The sequence below is a fragment of the Pongo abelii genome, chromosome 10, assembly GCF_028885655.2.
Source record: "Pongo abelii isolate AG06213 chromosome 10, NHGRI_mPonAbe1-v2.0_pri, whole genome shotgun sequence".
In the NCBI taxonomy this organism is placed as follows: domain Eukaryota; kingdom Metazoa; phylum Chordata; class Mammalia; order Primates; family Hominidae; genus Pongo; species Pongo abelii.
The window spans coordinates 128,781,223-128,802,994 of NC_071995.2; the positions used below are offsets into that span (position 1 = coordinate 128,781,223).

At 42.5% G+C, this 21,772-nt stretch overlaps 1 protein-coding gene and 1 long non-coding RNA gene across 3 annotated transcripts in view; both read right to left on the minus strand.

The window, feature by feature from the left end:
• Nucleotides 1-21,772, minus strand: part of TMEM132D (transmembrane protein 132D) — an 824,780-nt gene that overhangs the window by 761,603 nt on the left and 41,405 nt on the right. The window lies entirely within an intron of this gene.
• LOC129049278 (uncharacterized) lies at nt 1,509-12,216 on the minus strand. Its single transcript, XR_008512255.1, has 3 exons — nt 3,786-12,216; nt 3,353-3,406; nt 1,509-2,479 (listed from the first exon to the last, which is right to left on the minus strand). It is a non-coding gene; the product is annotated as an uncharacterized LOC129049278 (long non-coding RNA).

Here is a 21,772-nt window from a genome sequence, read left to right on the forward strand (position 1 = left end):
CAAGCCTGCGGTGACTGGGAGGTGACGTGAGCACTGATCAAACCCAGCTCCCACACAGAACGTCCGTGAGTGTCTGATTCCCACAGGGTTCATGCAGTGTGTCACTCCTTGGCATCTACACTCCTCATTGCTAAACTCAAATGTACCCCTGATCAGTAAAAACTATTTTAATACGCCCCCTAAATATGTGTATTATTACACCCATGAATGTACTAATATATTATGTGCATTACAAAATATAACCTCAATTTTTTAAGTGTTTAGGATAAAATGTAAATTACATATAAATCAAAGCTCTATTTTCCTTGTACACACCCTGGGTGAGAGACCGCCGCTCCCGGAGGCTCTTCTTCCTCTGCAGAACACACCTGGTGTGGTGAAAGGTGTCAGCTGAGGCATGGAGCACATCTGCCGGGCTCTCCAGTGACCTTGGGCACTGACCCCCAACAGAGCTTCAGGCCCCTCCCCCACTGTGGCCTGGAGGATGCCCCTCCCAGCCTGTCTGAGGATTCACGAAAGTACCTATGCCAAGTCCCTGGCACCCAGGGTTAAATTCCTTCATTTGAGCACACGTCCGGCGGCCCTTCATTGTAAGCTCTCAGTAAATGGTTCCCCGGAAATTAAAATACAAAAATTCTCCAACTTCAATCCATGAAATGAATTCTAATTAGAGAAAAATAAAATATGTTTTAGTTTTGATTTTCTATAATTTAAAAAAATATTTATGTATCTATTTTTTATGTCTCCGAGAATGCACACACAGAAAGTAAAAAGGCCAGCGCAAGGGCTGCACAGCCTGCCCTCAGGCCTTCCTCCAGCAGGGCGGCTCCCAGTGCGGCTGCCAGCTCCCCAGGCCAACTCCAGACTGTGTTCCAGCCCGACCCTGGCAGCCTGGGCAACACCAGCGAGCTTCTGAGGCCACTAGCACCTCAGTTCCTCATCCTCAAACATCGAACAAGGGCCCCCGCCTCATGGGATTTGTAACAATTAAATAAGACAATACTCGAATGCAATGGTTGCTTAATGCTTAATAAATACAGCATTAAAAGCTTAATAAGGAAAGCATGAAATGCTTAATAATTATCACCTAGAATTGTTATTGTCACTGATGACTAAATTTAAGAAAAATCATTAGCTGAGTGTGCTGTTTGGTTACAGAACTGGGGGAGCCTATAGCAGAGTATAGATTAAGTGTATTCAACTTTATCACAATAAAATGTAAAAAGAATCAAATTTTGGCACTGCGGATGCATAAACGCGCACAGTTAACACATTACATATTAAATACTATATTTGACATATGCACACACCCGTGTATATACGTAATTCTACTTTTTTAAAGTCTCAACAATGTAGTTACCAAAAGTTTTCAACGTGCTCTGTACTATCCTTTTCCCCCTTGGAGAGTATCAAATCTCAAAAGGAAGAAAGAAAAGATTCATATAATTCTAAAAAAATCTATTTCTAAGATTAAAAAAGAAAAAAAAAAAGAAATTGCCATAGGTGGTTGCTTCCAAGCCCTCGTAAGATTGTCTAATTAGATTGAATGAGTTTTTATTTCATTCATTCGGGGCTGAGACATGATGAAATCCCAGTTTAATCAACCCTTGGTCCCAGGGCTGCTCAGAAAAAAACTTTTCCTCAAAGCCATGAACTTCTGCCAAGAGTGTGTTAATTTTAGCTTCTGTATTTCCTTCTTCCCTCCGTAATAGTAATGAGGTGCACTGAAATGTTAATATTACTTGCGATGTTCATTTAAACTCCTTCTTAAACTTTTGCCCTAAGTTCTCTTTTTCTAATAGGCAAAGTGATGTTTTGCAAAGCGAGAGGCACAGATGGAGAACTCAGCGATGAAGTTGTGAAGGTGAATGCGTCACTGCTAAAATATTAATTGTATTTAAATGAGAATGTCCTCTCTTTTCCTCAAAATACCAAAGCAATCAACTCAGGAATAGTCTACTGAATAAATGGGTTCTAGTCCTTTTAATAAAAATAAAATAAATATATAAGAAAATTAAGCAATAATAGTAATGGCTGATATTCGTTGAGCACCTCCTAAGAGCCAGCCCCTGCTCTAAGCACTCGTGGGTTTTTTGTTTTTTGTTTTTTTTTTTTGAGACGGAGTCTCGCTCTGTCCCCCAGGCTGGAGTGCAGTGGCACGATCTCGGCTCACTGCAAGCTCCGCCTCCCGGGTTCACGCCATTCTCCTGCCTCAGCCTCCCCAGTAGCTGGGACTACAGGCGCCCGCCACCACGCCCAGCTAATTTTTTTTTTTTTTGTATTTTTAGTAGAGATGGGGTTTCACCTTGTTAGCCAGGATGGTCTTGATCTGCGAACCTTGTGATCCACCTGCCTCGGCCTCCCAAAGTGCTGGGATTACAGGCGTGAGCCACCGTGCCCGGCCAGCACTCATGTGTTTTAACCTGGATGTCTGACTCCACAATTGCAACATCTCATTTTCCCAAAGTGATGGAGACCCCTGGGGATAGACACAGAGATTTCAGGTGGTTTAAAAGCTGGCATTCAATAGGACTGGGTCATTCTGTGAAGAAATTATTCTCTTTCCGATGTCTTGCCAATCCTACTGATGTCATTGAGGCAGAAATATTTCTTTTTTTTGGTTTTGTTTTATTTTTTGTTTTGAGATAGAGTCCTGCTCTGTTTCCCAGGCTGGAGAGCAGTAGTGTGATCTTATCTCACTGCAGCCTCAGCCTCCTGGGCTCAAGCGGTCCTCCTGCCTCAGACTCCTGAGGAGCTGGGACTACAGGCACATGACACCACGCCCAGCTTATTTTTTAATTTTCTGCAGAGATAGGGTCTCACCATGTTGCCCAGGCGGGTCTAGAACTCCTGGGCTCAAGCGATCCTCCAGCCTTGACCTCCCAAAGAGCTGAGATTTCAGGCAAGGGAGAGATTTCTGCTTCCTGCTGGTGTATCTTTAATTTCCCCTAGCATTGCCGATCTCCCCTTTTAGTGGAGACAGAGCAGGACCAGCCATTATTCTGGAGGTCACAAGATTTCTGTGTATCTACTAAGAGACGAGTCATCCTGTTTGCTTTTGTTGTGTTCAATTTTTAGCCTCTATTTTTCATAAATAATCCTGGCTTTCCACTTATATTAGTTATGTAAAATTTTATGATAAAATATTTTATTATTGAAAAAGTGTCTCATTACAAAAGAGAACATTCAGCAAATAATAGTACTGTTGGTTCCAGATATGGCAAAAAATGTAAAACACAAATGAGTTAAGTTTGGAAATCTCTGACAATGTTATGAATATAGTATATTATGTAAATAGTACTGCCTCTAAGATGTTGTTTAACTCTAACAGTATTTTTTTCATTATACTTACCCATAGAACCCACTTTTTGAAGGAGAATCTCCAGTGTGTCTAATCCATATAAGACTGTTTTCCAAAATAAAAAAAATTTTAATAAAAAAAGAATATGACCAAATAATAGATTAAGAATTTTCAGAAAGCCTCAATTAGAAGATAAATCTATCTAAAATATTAGAGTTTATAAATATGTTGTCAAATATTTACTATATTCTTACTCATATAGAACATGTCAAATTTATGACATGATTCCACCCCATAAGTGATCATAATTGCATCGAATCACAAGACATAAATCAAACACATGGAATGTAGAATGCAAAAATGATTTATTGAAAACCACTACATGCTAAATGATATTGACAGATTATTTATGCAATCAAAAACGAAAAGGATCAAAATAACCTGCAGAAACAAAAATAAGCCAACAATCTTAAGAGGTGCTGACCTTGTACGAGCGGAAACAGGGACACAGGCAGGAAGGGACCTTCGCAGTATTAGAGTCTATAATACAAATACATCACATTTGTAACAACAACAACAAAAAATACCAGCTACACAAAAAACTACTACTGACACACTAACAAAATAGATGTTGAAAGACACTTTCACTACCATCTAACTGACCTCTCCCTGAACCTATCAGAACTTACCAAGTGGCCAGGCATGATGGCTCATGCTTACAATTCCAGCGCCTTCAGAGGCCGAGGTGAGAGGATTGCTTGAGCCCAGGAGTTCAGGGCCAGCCTGGGCAATATAGTAAGACCCTGTCTCTACAAAAATTAAAAAAAAATTTTTTTTTAATTAGTTGGGCGTGATGGTGTGTGCCTGTAGTTACAGCTACATGGGAGGCTGAGGCAGGAAGATCATTTGAGCCCAGGAGGTCGAGGCTGCAGTGAACCATGATCAAGCCACTGCACTCCAGCCTGGAAACCAACAAATAAAAAGAACTTATGAAGTGCCATGGAAGAGGCATTCTTACACTGGGTCAATTCTAGCCTGCGTATTTCAACACGTCTGAAGAGGGGATAAATCTTATGAATGACATCTTATTTTTAATGACATACAATAACTTATGCCAATTCATCTTTACAAGCTTGAAAAAACTGAGGGAAGGGGGAAGGAGAGAGAGCTTGCATGAGAAGCATATAATCTGAAGAAGAGGTGAGCCTGCAAGTCACTCTGCCAGGTAGGCATTTCACCTGCAGTGTGTGTGAGATGAGGTCTCACGCCTACCCCCTCTACTCTCCAGATTCCCCATATCTCTCATAGTGTATCTTGCCAACACAAATGTAATCTCAATGTTTAGGGAGATTATTCGTCACTATTAAAGGGTCCAGCAATTTCACTGATGTTCATCTGAACAGACAAAGCTCATCGGGTTTAAAAGAAAATCTTGCAGTGCTAGACTTTCTGAGCAAAGCCTGTGAGCCCTTATGCACCTCTAAATAATGAGAAGAACAACGCTGTGCTTGGAGAAATGTCTTCAGTATAAGCAGGTGTCTTAAGGCCACAGTAGTGAAATCAATGCTTTCAGTTCCAACAGAATCATAACCTCTCCCTTATATGGTCCCAGAACTCATCTTTTGCATTGTCAAGGGGCTGAATCACAGTCCTTAATGAGCTAATAACAATAGGATTTTGAGTCATAAAATCCACTTTCCATTTTGGCTTGGAGTGGTGGAGGTCACACTCAGCACCATCCATTTGAAGGAAGGATAGAGTCATCTATTCATGAGACAGGAGGGATTTCAAAACATCTGGTGATGATTATGCTCTATAATCAGCGGACATTTCTACTTCCTTTACCTCTGAGGCAAGTGCAATGAGATCAAACAAACTCCCATGGAGCTAGCTGGTAAAATAATTAAAGTACTACCTTACCCTGTGTTTTCAAAACGAGTTTACCTTTTGGTATACAGAGAACTGGTGAGATCAGGTACTTTCCTTATTCATTTTATTTCAATATCTAGAAGAAAAATATATGTACTCAAGGGAAATAAACATGAAATTAATATGTATGGATGCATATATTTAAAATACACATACCAAGTAAATCTGTTTTGTGGCTAATATCCCAGGAATAACTAATAATCAAAACAACACTTCCCTATACGAATGTTTAAATGCAGATTTATGTTCCTGAGAAATGTTATAGCCTAAGAGGAACTTCTAAATGCAGATAAAACCTGAATGTCTTTCTTTGTGCTGCTGTTTTAGAGGTATCAAGAGCAACATATTTTACATTAGTCAGAAATAAATAACAACAAAACCATTCACAACCTTTTTGGGGAATGAAACACGTCTGAGACGGGAAGGGTCACGCTTGCAATACTATACTTGCTCTTTCTCTTACTACATGGAAATTCTAGAGGTACTGACTGTGTTTAAATATTATCCTATTAAAGCCCCTCAGCTGCCCCACTGGTAAGGTCTGTCTCAAAATTTCATTACAAGTTCATATTAGATTTAACCCAAATTAAAGTGATTCTCAAAGCAAAATCACTGTATTATAAACAGTATCTAGTAAAATTCAAATCAAATTGACGCAGGGCAGGTGAGCCCCAAAATTGGGGCTTAACCCAGGAGGGTTCTTGGCATTGCCAAGAAAAGAATTCAAGGGTGAGCCGGTGGTAGCTTTTACCGAAGCAGCAGTGAACAGCAGCAGCAGAGGTCCTGCCCCTTGCAGAGCAGGGCTGCTCCACAGGCCGTGCGCCCAGAGCAGCAACTCAGAGGCAGCTCTGCAGTCGTATTGATACCCACTTTTAATTACATGCAAATTAAGGGGCAAGTTATGTAGAAATTTCTAGAAATAGAGTAGTAACTTCCAGGTCATTGGGTCGTTGCCATGGAAAGGGGTGGCAGCTTCTGGGTGTTACCATGGCAATGATAAACCGACATGGACTGGTGGGCGTTTCTTATGGGGAGGTGCTTTTGCCTTGTCCCTGTTTCAGGTAGTCTTCAATCTGGTCCAGAGCCCAAGCCCCACTTCTGGAGTCAAGTCTCACCTCCTACCTCAAACTGACCTAAGTTTATCTAATTATTACTCTGTGTGATCAATTTTCATTTAATTACCCATGCACTTATCACGGCCTTTCCTTCACTCCTGCATTTGCATGCTTTCTTAGAGCTGGTTTTCCTTCTGTTTGAAAATGCCTTTAGCATCTCTTTCACTGAAGGCTGACTACATCAAAGTCTTTCTGGTTGGTTTTTCAAAAATACTATTATTTAGTCTTCATTTTTGAAGAATATATTTTCTACATATAGAATTCTAGGTCCTTGGGTTCTCTTCGTCTTAAACACATCACTCCATTGTCTTCTGAATGTCATTATTTCTGTTGAAAAGTCAACTTTAATCTTATTGTTGCTTCTTATAAGTTAATTGTTATTTTCCTCTTCTTAGCAAATCCATTATGATATACCCAGGTGTGATTTCCTTTATGGTTGGACATCGTATCACTTCTTGAATCTGTGGCTTGATGTTGCTCACTAGCTTTGGAAAATTCTCTGTTTCTCTCTTTCATATTTGCTCTTCAGAATATTTTCTCCTGACCTGTATTCCAGTTCACTCATTCTAATATTCTCTTAAGCCAAAGTATTATATTTTTAATTTTGGTTATTCTATTATTCAGTTCTAGAATTTTTATTTGATTCTTTGCATATATTTTAATTTCCTGCTAATCTTGTCATGTTTCCTTTTATTGATTTATTATAGTTATTTTTAAATCCACTATGAAAATTCCAGTATATGGTTCATCCATGAGTCGATTTCTGCCCCCTTTCCCTTGGCCTTAGTTTCTTGTATGCCTGGGAAACTTTTCCACTGGACACCAGACAATGTATTACAAAAAATTATAAATATTGTAGATTACGTTAATTTACCCCAGAGAGAATTTATTTTGTTGCAAGCAGGCAATTAGAGTAAGAGGAGAGATTCTTAATCCAGCCTGTGTTTGAACTATTTCAAAGCAGATGTTGAGTTTCAGTGAGGATTAATCTATTTCTGGTTCACTTGTGTTCCTGGCTTCTGGCTGTTTCGCAATTGCAACCAAGAGCCCGGATGTTGACCGGCCCATCCTCCTGGGCAGGTCCTGAACTTCATTTTTGTCTCTCTAGGTCAACGTTATTATGAGCTGTTGCTTACCTCCTCAGCCTCTTTGCTGGCACTTTCTGTTCAATTCCCCAGCCTTTTGTCTGCTGTGATTAATTGGAAATGCTTCAAGAGAAACAGTGGTGCAAAACGCTGGAATCATTCCGAGGCTTTTTCCCCTTCTCCAGGTTTTTACCCTCAGTCTTGGCTGCTATGGTAGCCTTGAACTTCAATTTTAGTCTTCCCAGGTCGGAGGGGCTTCCAACGGCTCTGGTCAGCTCTGTTCACCCTTGGCCACGCTTAAAATCAGCAGAGGCATCAGCTCCAAAGGCGTTTCTGAATATTAGGAACACTGACTGCATTTCTCTTCTGTAGTGGAGTACAGATACCTGACACTCCTCTAATCCAGGAGTGAGGTCTACGTCCTTGCTCTATGACCGCTTTGACCTCCCTGCAGAACGGACTGAGGTGACATTCTGCTGGTCTCCTGGCTTAAGCCTTAGAGACTGGCAGCTTCCACTTCCTGTCTTTTGGAATACTTGCCCTGGAAAAAAAAAGATGTCGTGCAAGAAGTGTGACAACCCTAAAACTATCACGCAGTGCGGAATCCCAAGGTCGCCACGGGAGGAGCTACCAGACGTGCATGGGGCAGCCTTCAGAGGACCCCAGCCACAGCCACCACCTGCCTGCAATAACGTTAGGGACTCCAAGCAGAATAACACAGCTGAGCTCATCGGCTCCAAGAACTTGAAATGGGGGTGTGTCTGCTCAAATTAAAAGCACTCTATGTAAGTTGTAGTTTAGCAATGACTTTGTATAATGTGTTGATTGATCTGTTCAATTAACTCCAATAAGTAAGAGTTGACTCCCCTCTGGATGCTGAGCATTGTGATTTCTTCCAGCAGGATTTCCTCTCTGAACCAAGGGTGCGTCCTTTGTATCTGACATCTATTAGGTTGGTGCAAAAGTAATTGCATTTTTTTGCCAATAAAACACTCAAAAATCGTTTCCTAATGGTTCCTTTAGAAATCATCACAGCGATTCTGTAAAGATTTCAAGTGCATATGGTCCCTAAAGGATCTGTCCTGAAATGAAGCATGAAGGAATTGGGACACAGAAGTGACAATTTTTGTTCTTTGATAGATAACAAGAACTGTCTCCCAGTACCGGAATGCTTCAGCTTAGTCTTAAGATAAAAATGTCTTGTTTGAGTAAGTTGGTCCTAGCACTTAAAAAATCTGAACATCAAAAAGACACGTTTTCCAATGGGGAAAAAGTAGAAAATTATATCAAGAAGGTAAAATAGTCTACATGACTCTTAGCAAGGACTATCCTGTACTGGGTAGAGGTGTAGGACAGTCATTCGCAAATTAGATATTTTCTGTTTAGGAAAATGTGGGCACTTTGGTCTTTTCACCGGGTTTGTCTTTTTGATGAGTTACTTTAATTTCTCCTGTTTCTCAATTTCATGAAAATTCAAAATAATTTTGAGGGATCATTTTAATTTCTCCCAAAGATTGATTCTTAGAGTATCTTGAGTTGAAACCAATGAGATGTTCAGGTCCCATCAGCACACGTGAGTCAATACATCCTTAAAGTGGGAGGACATCCACGTGAAGAAGTGAATTCTTCTATCACCACTGTCTGTCCTACTCATCTTCCTCTTTGCTTCCCTCAACTTCATCCCACTGTTCCTGTTCACATCCTCTTGCCTCATCCCAGCCAAGTTTATTTCCCTTGCTGCCTCTCGTATAATTGCAAATTATCATTTTAAGGCTGGAATATTTATTCACTCCCAAGACTGGAGTAGGGGCTTAGTAATTAAGGAGAAATGTTCCAGAGAAAAACATGTTCTATGTGGTCACAGACAGGAGTTTATAATGCAAGCAGTCAGACCTTAAGCGTCTCTGGTTTTCCAGTCTCCACTTTTACAAAGGGACATCTCAGAGCTTCAATAGTGGTCTAGTCATGTTTAATCAATTTTCATTTCCCAAACCCAAGTGTATCCCATTTTGACATCTCTATATATAAATATGCTGCTTTTTAAAACATTTTAAAGAATATAAGCAAGGTTTTCTAAAATATATGCCTAAATACCAAAAAATACAAGCATAAACCATACTTGTTTTTCTAGGGGAAAAAGCAAATCTCCCCCCTTAGTTTGAGTCATCAATCCAAAACTGAAAATAAAAGCCTTGAGATGCCGTTTGCTCTGACTTCACAAAAATCGAATTCCTTTATATATAATAATTGAATTTGAATCTACTAGAGTTATGTGAACACAGCTATAGATGATGACTATTTATACCACATAATTATTAAATTACAATACCATTGACACTCCCACCAAAGAAGGGTTTTGGCTTCATCATTTACAAAAGCTAACTGGTCACTCTGTGACTGTTGCTGGTGAGAAAAGCAGGGGAGAGAAACTGCAGGGAAGGAACTGAGCTTTACTGAGGCCAGTTCCCTGCCAGGCAATGCAGTAGCCATTGCATCCACATTCTCTCCTCTGAATCTTGCAATAGTCCTATAAATTATGATATCAGTATACACAATTACACAGATAAGGGAGTTGAATCAGAAAATGTTCAGATTAAACAATAATAAATACCAGAGCTGAGGTTTTGTCTCGGTGCTGCGTGACCCCTGAATATACCCAGGGGCTTCCCACTATTCCACACCACCTCACCCTGCCCGTCTTGTCAAATGGATGGGGATATTTGCATAAGTTCTTAACAGCAAGAGAAAAATGCTCACGCATATAGCAATAGTCTTCCATTTGGTAAGAGCCTCCACTGAAATGTGGAATTCCCATATATTTGTAGATTTGAAAACTATGATCCTAGACTTAGTTTCTTTCTTAAGGTATTTTGTGTGAGAGCTGAGGAAGCGAAAGGCCCAAGTCTGAAAGAAGTGGTGGATCTCTCTCTCTCTCTCTCTCTTTCTCTATGTCTCTCTCTCTCTCTCCTCTATGTCTCTCTCTCTCTCTCCTCTATGTCTCCTGTGCTCACATTGATTTTTGCAAAGCTCCAATCTGGAAGGATGAGGAACACGTCACTCACAGACAGGAGGAAGGAGCTATGGGAGTTCTTTCCAGTTCTGGGTGGAGAACACTCCACAGGGCCGCCAAGTCATAATTCAACCCTGAGCCCTTTAATAAATGTGTCTTTGACTGGGGTCAGGCCTGCCCCCAGGGAGGATGTGCACCAGGCACTTAGTTCCACGTTCATGGGAAACTTGGCCATGCAAAGATGAAACATGTTAAGGGGATGTGGGTGGGGCAAAAATGTCAGCAAAGGCGACATCAAGATTCCTCTAAGTAGACAATGCACACTTCAAGGGCCTCAGGGTGGGTGAGGGTTGGTTCCTGTAGTTGTTAACATTATCTTGCTTTGGTTTGTTTGCTTGCAGGGGTCTAGGTATGGACAGGGTATTTTATACATATGTCTTCTATAGGAATCAGGACGTTTTCTACCATACTTCCCAGAGTTGAATAAAGATCAGTAATCGGCATCATTCAATCAGGAACCTTTCTGCAAATCCATCAGCATCTTCCAGTGAGAGGACAAGCTAAGGCTACATGTTTAGCACAAATGCTTTTGTTACCAACGATGATTTATTCATATTTATGCAATGCCACACACACTGGGGACTTTTCCATGTGAGGACACAAAATAAATACTTTTCTCAGATATTAGATTCTTTTGAAAGAAAAAGCTTACCAAAAATAACAGCAGCCAGGCATTTTTTATTGGTTCCAGCAGATTCCACCAGGATGAACACCCAGTCATCAGCAGTTATTGGTGTGTGTTGATCAGAACACAGAAATAAAGGTGAAACTGAGGTCAATATTTACTTCAAAAAGGGAACGACATCTCAATATTCATGCAAATACTAGCTCAGAAAATATAGCTTTCATTCTGAATGCTTCTCTCCAAATATCTAGCACAGATATAGCCAGGTAGATGTTCTTATCCGTAGGGAAAACTGACTTCTAGAAAGTTAATCAGCATCAAATTTGCATATACAGCTAATCCGAGCACATGAAAAGCTACATTTTCTTTATGCTGAATAGTTTCCCAATTATTTGGAAATCAGTTGACTTGCTTTTCACATTTAGAATTTTAAAATCTCCTAGCTCATTACAGAGACTCTTTTAAACCAGTCAGAACAGATTTCCTTATCGCAGGCTACTATAATAAATATTAAATTGAAAAATTGTTCATTTACCACAAGTTGCCACATTGTTGATTAAATTGTACACACGCCAGCATTAACACTGCTCTCGGTTAGAGATAATTGGAACTGTAGTGACATGCAAAGGGCTGTACAAAAGTACAAGAATGTTTACTGCAGCATGATTTGTAATAGTGAAAAATTCAAGGCAACCAAAGTGTTAGCAGTAGTAAAATGAATTACAGCACATTAACACTGTTTTATTTTTAAGTGATGTGTGTACCCATGTTCACAGCACTGCTTCCCTACAGCAGTGCATGCTGCACACTGCAAAACTCCAAGGGAGACGCCTGCAACACAGTCTATGTCAGGGGCCAGCAAACTTTCCATAAAGGGCCAGAGAGTCAATATTTTAGGCTTTGTGAGCCACAGGGTCTTTGCCACAACTACTCAGTTCTACCACCAATGTATGAGTATGGCTGTATTTTAATAAAACTTTGTGTTTGGCCACCATCATTGGAATTTTGTGCAATTTTCACATTGTAAAACCTTATTTTGAATTTTTGACCATTTAAAAAATGTAAAGACTTTTAAACTCACAGAACATACCAGAACAGGCAGCAGGCTGGGCTTGACCCTCAAGCTGCAGCTTGCAGCCCCTGTTTATGTGGAAGTCATCAACTGATGTCATGCCACCCACAACCTGCACAACCTCACACAAGAGCCTTATGCAAATGTGTAAAGCCTGAAAAACACTGTGCCAAACTCCTAATAGCTGTTACTTCTAGGGTCTGGGGAGGGGAGGAGAGGATGCAGAAGAGTATACAAGTTTTATTTTATTTGCTGAGTGTATATATTTTTATCCATAGAAATACACAAGCAAGGCTAGGCACAGTGGCTCACACCTGTAATACCAGCACTTTGGGAGGCCGAGGCGGGCAGATCACTTGAGCCCAGGAGTTTGAGACCAGCCTGGGCAACATGGCGAAACCCTGTCTTTGCAAAAAATACAAAAATTAGCTGGGCTTGGTGATGCATGCCTGTAGTCACAGCTGCTCATAAGGCTGAAGTGGGAGGATTGCTTGAGCCTGGTAGGTTGAGGCTGAAGTGAGCTGAGATCGCACCACTGCACTCCAGCCTGGGTAACAGAGCAAGACCCTGTCAAAAAAAAAAAAAAAAAAACAATGCACAACCAATTATTTGTAAAGACTCTAAAAATGGGTGGGTCTCAAGCCTATTGTGTATTTAAAGAGCAGAGATTCCCATGGCAGTCAGATCAGGGGTGATCTCTGGAGATGGGGAAGGAGTGGTATCTTGGAAGCAGAACATCGAGGGGTGAGGACAAGGTTTCATTCATTACCCTACACCACACTTATACAAGGGAATGCTTTATAATAAGTCACAAACTGTCATTTGTGTTTTATGTGCTTTTCACCGTGCCTCCAAAAGAAGATTCTGTGGTAGGCTAATCATTCCTCATTCTTTGGGAGACTCTCCAAACTTCTCTGAAGCTGAATCAGGATGCTGAGATTGACCACTAAAAATTATAATAAATTATGCAGCAATAAAATATCAAATCTAAAATATTACTCTTTAATTCACGTCACTGCCACGAAACTCCAGTGTAACATGACAGAAGACCGATGGTTGCAAACATCCTCCACTCTAAACATCCCTCAGGTCTGAAGAAAGAGCCGAGACCCAGTCATAGCTTAAGAAAGGGCTGTGGAAAAGCCGCCCTATCAGAGCAGGTCTTTGCCATTGGCACCACCTCCCTCCAACCCTCCCAGAGTCCACAGCCACAGAGGGAAAGGGGAGAGACTGATGTGCAGAATCCACTCTGGTCTCAATTTAACTTCAGAAATCGATGATGTTTCTAGACGAGAATGGTTTCCCTGGACAATGAGGAGAATGTCGTGATGTCCTAAATCCCCAAAGAGAAGCGCAGAGGATATTGACCAGGAACAAGAGGCTGTTTGAACCCACAGGAAGGACAGTGTCACGGGGCAATGAGCGAGGGCTCTCACCCAAGGTCGGCCTGCACCCAGCCAAGAGCCTCCAAGAACACTCAAGCCTTCAAGCCTTCCTGCTTGCCTGTAAGTTTACCTCCCTCTGCTTTAGTCTAAAGCTTCTTCCCATATAAACTAAAATCATGTGAACCCATCTGTTTCATTATATGAGTCTTAACTGGAACCGATGGTTCGAAAGCATGAATCCCACGACACTTGGCACATGGGGCGTCCTGGCTGAATGTTGGATTTGCATTTGTAGGGCCGAGGTGCTCTCTGAGGAGTTACGGAAGACAGCTCCTGTGTAGTCGGCAATTATCAGTGGGTCCCCTCTGAATGCCAGTGCCTTTGATCATTGGACTCAGTTTCCTTGGGAGTTGCATCTTCCAGGGAGTTGAGGATGTGTTCTAGGGGAGAGGGGAGTCTTAGGTTTGACTCATAAGTTTACTGCAATACACTCATCACGCAACTCCACTCCATCCCTCCACATGCAACAGGACTGAACCTACTGCAAGTCAAGAAACACACAGAAGTTTCCAGATAACAGAGTGCTGGATCAGAGTTCTGGGCAGGTTGGAAAAGCAATGCAATAACACAAAGAAAAGCCACCTTGGTGGGAGGGGCCTCCGTTTCCTCTTTGGTAACTCGAGGCGGGGATACTACTAATGCCCATGGCAGTCCTCGTCACTTTCACCCCACGTTTCCCATGTTACGTCACTGGCTGTTCTAAGTGACAATGCTTAACACGGGGAATAAAGTGGGAGGTGGTTAAGGCTTAAACAGTGGTCCCTGGGGACACAAAACGTTCAGCTATCACTGAACTTTCACTATGTCCCAGGCACTGTCCTTAGCTCTTTCCAAATTTCACTCCTGAAATCCTCACCCCGACCTCTGAGGCAGGCTTGACCATCACCTCATTGCACAGGAAAGGAAATGTGACACGGGGCCAATGTCACAGGCCAAGGAAGTCAGAGGAGCAGGATTCAGCCCCAGAACTCAGCACACAGTCAATGCTCACGAGTGGGATGCCAAGCCCTGATCGCCAAGTGGGGCAAGAAAATCATTCCTCACAATTCCCCACAGTCCTTCGGGAAGAGCACTGAAATGGACTGAGTTTTCTAAACATAGTCTCATGAAAGAGTGAGAAAAAACTGACCTTGTGGAACAAAAGCAACATTGCAGTGAGAACGGCCCACCAGGAGAATGACTAAACTCTTTTCTCCCCACTGTCTGACGGTAACGTGGACTGTGTGCCAGCTGCGGGCCAGGAACTCTCTGGATCATTGATACTCATCAGCTCCTCCTAAGTGGATGAGGTAGGTGTTGTGCTAGCACCCATTTTAAAGATATGGAAATGAGACACAGATAAAATCCCAGCTCATCTTCACACAGCTAGCAAGCACCAGAGCTGGGATCTGAGCCGAGCCATCTGGCTGGAGAGTCCCTCACTCCTGACTGCACTGCCTTACTGAAACAGCCTCGGGTCTACCAGCTGACTTTTCAGAAGGCACCATCCAGCAACCTTGGACCTATTTTGTTTGCCCACATGGTATTTGCAACGACTGGATGTTTATGCCCCTCCCCCAAATTAATGCTGAGATCTTAACCAAGGTGATGCTATTAGATGGCGAGCCCTATGCAAGACAATCAAGGAACAGAGTCCGCAGGATGGGATGGCTGCCCTTATAACAGAGTCCGGGGGATGGGATGGGTGCCCTTATAACAGAGTCCGGGGTAACGGGATGGGTGCCCTTACAAAAGAGTCCTGCGGGAGTGTGTTCATCCGTTCCACCATGTGAGGACACAGTGAGAAGATGCCATCTCCGAACCAGAAACCAGGTTCCCAGCAGACACTGAATCTGCAGCTGCCTTGATCCTGGAGTCCAGGATACAGACTGTGGTCAAGAACCATAGACATAGACCCCTGTTGTTTATAAGCCACCGGTCTATGGAATTTTATTAGGTTGGTGTAAAAGTAATTGCAGCTTTGCCATTAAACGTAATAGCAAAAACCGCAATTACTTTTGCACCAACATACTCCGCTCAAAATGATTAATACAGTGTTCTCTTTTCTTTTCACTGAATTAATTGCCAATATTTAAAAATTAGAACATGTGATGGTTAATATTAGATGTCAACGTGATTGAAGGATGCCTGTAATACTTTGCATAGCTCGTAAAGTATCATTTCCGCGTGTGTCTGTGAGGGTGTTGCCAGAGAAGATTAACAACTGAGTCAGTGGACTGGGAGAGGCAGACCCACCCTCAGTGCGGGCGGGCACCATCCAATCAGCTGCCAACGCGGCTAGAAAAAAGCAGGCAAAGAAGGTGAGATAAGCTGGGTTCCTGAATCTTCTGCCCTTCATCTTTCTCCCATGCTGGATGCTTCCTGCCCCAGACTCCAGGTTCTTCAGCCTTTGGATTCTTGGACTTACACCAGTGGTTTGCTGGGGACTCTGGGGTCTCTGGCCACAGGCTGATTGGTGGTTGCACTGTCGGCCTCCCTACTTTTAAGGTTTTGTGATCAGACTGAGCCACTACTGGCTTCCTTGCTCCTCAGCTTGCAGACGGTTTATCATGGGACTTTGCCTTAGATCATGCGAGTCAATTCTCCCTAATAAACTCCCTTTCATGTATACATCTCCCCTGTTAGTTCTGTCCCTCTGGAGAACCCTGACTCATACAGAACATTTCACATAAAAATGTGCATTTATGCTTTCTCATGGAAATTCTGGGGTCCTGGTCACAGGGGACTCACACTGCCCTTGGCATTGAGAAGCAGCTGCCCCTAGACAGGACACACACACCCTAGACTAACACGGCCCCACTCTGCCTCTGTGGCCATTTGAGAATGCAACCTGCTAAGAAAAACTACGCAAAACTTGGAAATAAGGCAAAGCGATTACTGCATGCCCTTTCAAAATCATGCCAGAACATTCGACAAGTCCACTGAAATGTCACGGGAGACTCTAGGGAAAGGGAACTTTATTTGACATACCATTTACTATTGATCAGGGCCCAAACTCTGTCAATTTAGATGTTAACTTGGAGTGGACTGATACATTACAAATGACTTTTGTCCAGTAGAATTGGGAATAATTTCTGCCTTACAGAAAAGAAAGCCTCAAAGGGGATTGTTTTATTGCCCCAGGGCATTAAACTGTTCTGCATCAAACTTCTCAATCTCTTGAAGCATTCTTTTTCCCTGTGTATATGTATGCATAAATATATATACATATGTGTGTATATATATAAAACTTCTCATAACCTAATTTTATCTAGCTATGTCATCTTGTTGGCTTCTGTATTAGTCCATTCTCACGCTGCTATAAAAACATACCCGAGACTGGGTAATATATATAAAGGAAAGAGGTTTAACTGACTCACAGTTCTGCAGGGCTGGGGAGGCCTCAGGAAACTTACAATCATGAAAGAAGGGGAAGCAAACGTGTCCTTTTTCACAGGACAGCAGGAGAAAGAAGAATGAGAGCTGAGTAAAGAGGGAAGCCCCTTATAAAATCATCTTATCTCATGAGAACTTACTATCATGAGAACAGGATTGGGGAAACTGCTTCCATGATTCAATTATATACACCGGGTCCCTCCCACGACACGTAGGGATTATGGGAACTACAAGTCAAGATGAGATTTGGGTGGGGACACAGCCAAACCATATCAGTTTGCTTATCAACAAATGAAGCAATTATTGGAAGCTCCTTCACTATGTTATGTTTTTAACCTTTTGAAACTCTTTCTGAAAATCTTTTCTATAGAATTATACTTTGAGAAATCTGTGACTGTTCCAGTGGAATGAAATGAAAAACGCTCTGCCTTGTAGAGTTGAAACCACTTTTGCAAACATTTTAACAGTTAGAAATTGATACTTTGAGAAAATTATAAGAGACATAGAGGATGTGATCTAACCAACCCCCACCTTACCTTTAACCTCCAAACTGCCCTTGGTTACTCCTGGGCTTGGACCAAGCTAACTTTGGGAGAAATTTAGTTTATAGTTGGAATGATAATAGCCCTTCCCCAAAATTAAACCTCCTCAGTAAAACCAATGAAAGGCCACCAGGTTAGGAAAATGAGAGAAGCCTGAATTCCACTAAGATGTAGGCTTAGTTAAATGATTACCAGGCTGGGCGCGGTGGCTCACGCCTGTAATCCCAACAATTTGGGAAGCCAAGGTGGGCGAATCACCTGAGGACAGTAGTTCGAGACCAGCCTGGCCAACATGGCGAAACCCCATCTCTACTAAAAATACAAAAATTAGCCGGTCGTGGTGGTGCACTCCTGTAATCCCAGCTACTAGGGAGGCTGAGGCAGGAGAATCACTTGAATTCAGGAGGCAAAGGTTGCAATGAGCCAAGATTGCACCACTGCACTCCAGCCTGGGCAACAGAGAGAGACTCTGTCTCAAAGAAAAAAAAAAAAGGACTACCAGCCATTATTCTGGAGGTCACAAGATTTGCAACTTCCCCAATTTCTGGCAGATAACATCACTACTGTAGAACCTAAGATTGGCCTTTTGAGATGTCCTTTCAGGCTTTTGCATTTCTGATGACCAGATGGCCTCACCCAGACCCAAGACTCTTGACTTAACTGCTCCTGTAGCCACACCCAACACACAAGGGCCATATACCTACAACTGCATCCGCAACCAATCAGCAGCATCCCCTCCCTAGTCCGCTGCCCACCAAACTATCCTTGAAAAACCCTAGCCTCCAAATTCTCTGGGAAGCTGATCTGAGTCATAATAAAGCTGCTGTCTCCTGTTTAGCTGGCTTTACATGTGTGATACTCCTTCTCCTTTGCAATTCCCTGGTGGTGATAAATCAGGTCTGTCTGGGAAGTGGGCAAAATAAACCTATTGGCCAGTTACAGAATGCTTTTGAAGGCTGGTTTAGGAAGCCACAGAATACAGATGCTCTCAACTCTAAATTTCAAGCCTCAAATCAGGTGGAAACTTCAAACTTGGGGAAATTAATCCTTGCTGGGGCTGGCTGAGGATTTCCATACTGAAAGCAGACCCAGCCTTCAGGAGCCAAGAGAGAAGGCATTCTCCAGAGGGCTGTGTGTTTGCTGACACTCCACCGCACAGGTGTCTTTCTGCACAGAGCAAACCTGCCCTTTCAATTCACTCTGAGCCACTAGTGCAATCTTTTCCATCTGTGCTCTCTGAACTTTCCATTTCCAATAGGTTCAGACTAATTCACGGCAGCCATGGGGGTTGATCAGCTATGCCTCTCCCATCACATCCAAGGGCTGCATGTTGACATCCTTAAAAGAATTTAGAAATAAATCTAATAGAGCGCCTTTCATGCTGGAGGACTGTTTATTTGAATTCCATTAAGAGCGGACACAAGTATAAGCAGAGAATGAGTCTGGGCTTCAAAAGCACTTAGCCAAGCCATTTACCCCCATGTTGGATAAAACCATTCCATTGTAATAAAATAAAAACACGACTGAAAGCTGACACAGCCTAGGCTAAAAGCTTTATGTTTAAGAAGCAGCAAGATGAGCTTAGTTAAAAAAAAAAAAAGCTATAGCAGCTCAGCCACAGAACAGAAACACATCACAACATGCTTTGCATGTTGATGGAACTGAACGGGGCTGGCTGGTGCAGTTCCGCCTTCCTCAGCGAGGGAGGGATTCCAGAGCAGATGTAAATGGGAACTTAAGGCCATTCATCAATTCATTCAGAGAACCGAGGCATTGAAAATTGTGGAGGAGCTTGGGCTTGGAATTGGGAACAGGCTGGTTATCAGACAAATGTGGGCTGTGTCACATTAAAGTCACTATAATTTTTAGCTTGGGCAAAAGTATAAATTACAGACCTTGGTGTCTGTCTTAGAGCACTGTGAAGGCTTTACAGAACAGGGAGGCATGGATTTGTGGACAGTGCTAAGGAATCAGCTACCAGCCACCCCCACCTCCAGCCCCCGATGGAAACTAATAGGTTTTCCAGATGCAAAACCATGTTCTTCCCAAGGGAATCAAAGAGTACACCTGCTCCCTGCACAGTTATGGGTACAGAGACCAGGGTGCAAAGTGTACAGCATCTCACATTAACACGGCGAGTCTGGTATTTCTAAGTTCACTGTTGGTCAGTTATTTTGTAAAATGAAGAATTCTGTTTTTTCATACACCTTAATTTTTCTACCTTATAATGATGCTTTTTAAAATATCAACTTTGCTAAAGCAGGCCTTAAAATCTCCCATTCAAGCAAAATATTAGTGAGCCTTACTAGTATTACCTTCCGTATAAAGCTTGTGTCCTAAGAGCTGATAGAAAATAAGAATTCAAAAACATTGGGATTGGGGTAAAATCAGCTGTCCTCTCCAGAAAAGAAGCAAGATTTCTGTGTAGTCTTATATCCCCATGATATTTTAATACATGAAATGCTAGCATCAGAACATCTAGGTATTGTTTGTTTGTTTCTGTTTTTGTTTTTTTTTTTGCAGGGGGTGGGGGAGGAAATTGTAACAGGAATCTTTTCTGCCATTTTCTGGTAACTGCCCACATGAACTAATACAGCCTCATCAGTCAGCAGAGTTTATCCCTCTAACAGCAATGATAAGTTTAGGGCTATGGTGGGTTTTAAAATAAGTCTGAAAAACTTTTTATCACTCATCCCTTTAAAGTGTGAGCCCAATTGCGCTACCACTAGCACCAGTGAGGGCTGGACCTGCTAGTTCACTTCTAAAGAACAGCATGTAGCTGAGATGACAGAATGTGAGTTCCAAAGGTGGGGCATAAAAAGCACTGCCACTCCTATCTTACTCTCTGGGGGAAGCCAGCGCCATCTTGTGAGGAGACTCAAGCAGCCCTACAGAGTGGTCCAGGTGGAGAGAATTAAAAGCAAAGCATCAGCCATTTGAGCAAACCACCTTAGAACTGGATTCTCCAGCCCCTGTCAGGCCTTGAGATGATTCCAGACGTCAGCCTTGGAATCTCTCAGCAGAGGACCCAGAATTCATGAAGCAAAGACAAACCAGCCCCACAGGGCTGTGTCTGAATTTCTCTCCTATACAAACTGCAAAATCATAAGTAACTATCCTGCTTTAAGTCACTATCAGAGTTTTGGGGTAGTCTGTTATACAGCAATTGATTAATACACATGCCCACAGGCAGACCCATAAGACTCAAGGAGTGGCTATTTATTTTGACCACTGAAAAAGATAAGGTGTTTTTCCTGCTGAAACTGAAGTTTGGAGGATGTAATTGGAGACCTGCTGGAGGCCACCACATAAGGAAACTGCCTGAGAAGGAAGCCATTCCCAAGGACAGCAGAGACAAGAGATGGGGACAGACTAGTGGCACTGATGTTGAGTCCCTGGATCGAGCTATGCCTGAAGGTTATTCTGACATTTTTACTTGTTTGGGCCAATAAATCCCCTTGCCACCTGCATTGTTACCTGAAGTAAGTTTGGGTTGGATGTCTGTCATTAGGTATTCAATGACCCCTGACACTGTACATTCAGCATGCTCTGCACTGTCTCTCACATAGTACTCTAGATAGTCCGTGTCCTCTGAGTGCAATGGCTAGGTCTTAAAGTGGCCACAACCAATTAGACAAGGTTCGGTCATGCAAGATGGGTCCACAGAAGTGAGCTCCACCCAAACTCTGTGTGAGCTCATCATGAAGCTTATAATCACAGAACTTATGCTCATCATGGAGCCTCCAATGTCAGAACTTATTTTCCAGGGGGAAAAGTTGCAAATCCAGATAATAAGCAGACACACAAATAAATACCCAGGATGAGGTAAGGTGGAGGTAAGTGCCGTAAAAGTGATGCACTGGAAACCCCTGCGAGCAGGCTGGGTGGAGACGACCTCTCTCATTGGTGACAGTCTGCTGGCACTGGAGTGCTGAGGGGCAGCTCTGCAATGGTGCAGAAACCTGCAGGACAGAGTTCCAGGCAGAGGGAACTGCAGAGAAGGAAATGAACTTGGAGGCAGGGGTTCCATGAACAGAATAATGTCCGGTGTGGCTGAAGCATAGAGAGCAGAGGGGAGAATACCAGGAGAATATTAGCAAACACAGTCCTACTACTATAGTCACAACCAATACACAAAGGCTTGGTTGTGCAAGATGGGTCCACAGAAGTGAGTTCCCTCCAAACTCCGTGTGAGCTCATCATGGAGCCTGCA